Source organism: Microtus ochrogaster, chromosome 8, assembly GCF_000317375.1.
Source record: "Microtus ochrogaster isolate Prairie Vole_2 chromosome 8, MicOch1.0, whole genome shotgun sequence".
Classification (NCBI taxonomy): Eukaryota; Metazoa; Chordata; class Mammalia; order Rodentia; family Cricetidae; genus Microtus; species Microtus ochrogaster.
The window spans coordinates 56,478,347-56,479,673 of NC_022015.1; positions in this window are offsets into that span (position 1 = coordinate 56,478,347).

Sequence of the window (1,327 nt, forward strand, 5' to 3'; positions counted from 1 at the left end):
GAGAGAGAGAGAGAGAGAGAGAGAGAGAGAGAGGAAGGAAAGAAAGGATAATTGTCTAGGAAAATAAGGTCTCCCTAGGATCTAAAATTTGAAGGATTTTATTTAATGTGCTAAGACTAAGACATGAACTGAGTTTCCAAACTGCCACCTGCATGTCACAGAACAGAATTCAAATGTTAACAAGTAGTATATGAAAACAGAAAGCCACTTCCCACACATCAGCCCCAGCACCGGCTTCTGCTCAGAAGAGCAAGCCTGCCTCTCGATATCTCAGGATCTGGTAACCTCCAGGAAGGACAGTGCTGAGAATAGAGACTACGTGCAGCTCTCCTCGCAGCCCTTCCCCAGCAGCAGACACAACGTTCACAACACTCTATGAACTGTCTCCATTGGGAAACAGATAAAGATTTCAATGGGCCTAATTAATAGCATCAATTCACCAGAAGTGGCATCTCAGGCTCTCAGGAACCCAGGGAAATTGAGATGGAACGGTATCTGCTTTTGCCTTGGCAGAAGGCCTGAGAACATAATGTCCCCGGGAAAGGCAATTTCTATATTGCTGTAGGGATGGGAAATCTTTATATTCACTGGAGAAGTCTCTGAGCTGAGACTGGGGAATGGGCTTATTCACAGATCCAAATTTCACGTAGAATCAGATAAGGTGGGAAGAAGGTGGAGCCAAAGTGCAGGGAGTGGACGCTTGCATCCTGAGTAAACAGACAAGACCAACGTGAAATACACAATTTTGGATTACTGTGTGTGTGTGTGTGTGTGTGTGTGTGTGTGTGTGTGTGTGTGTGTTAGATGAATCCTACCACCTCCACCTCCACGGTCCTACAATAAAATTTTCTTAAATGGCTTTTGATGAAAATGATAGCTAGGCCACAGTCCTAGACCCAGGTGGACATGTCAACAGAGCAGTGAGGGACATACCAGGCAACCCAATAACTGAATAAATGGAGTCACTAGAGAAGCACAGAGCCCAAGAGACTGAACACTTCAGGGAGTTGTGTTCATTCATGGTTCAAGTGCCCTTATACACATGGCTTGAAGGTGACCTTTAATATAAAGAGTTTGATCATTTTGTGTATGAAACAAGGTTCATGGTGTAAAGTTTTCGCCTTCTGGTGTCATGTCAGAGCTAAAAAGTTCCTATTTGGTGTTTTGGGGTTATGGATGCACAACCTATAACCTTGACATGATTTAAAGTACGGGGGAGGATAGGTATAGGTTATACGCAAGTACTACCATTTAAGGAAACATGTGAGAAACTCTTCCATCCATGAAGTTTGGTATTGATGGGGATCCTGGGATGGATCCCTGGTGG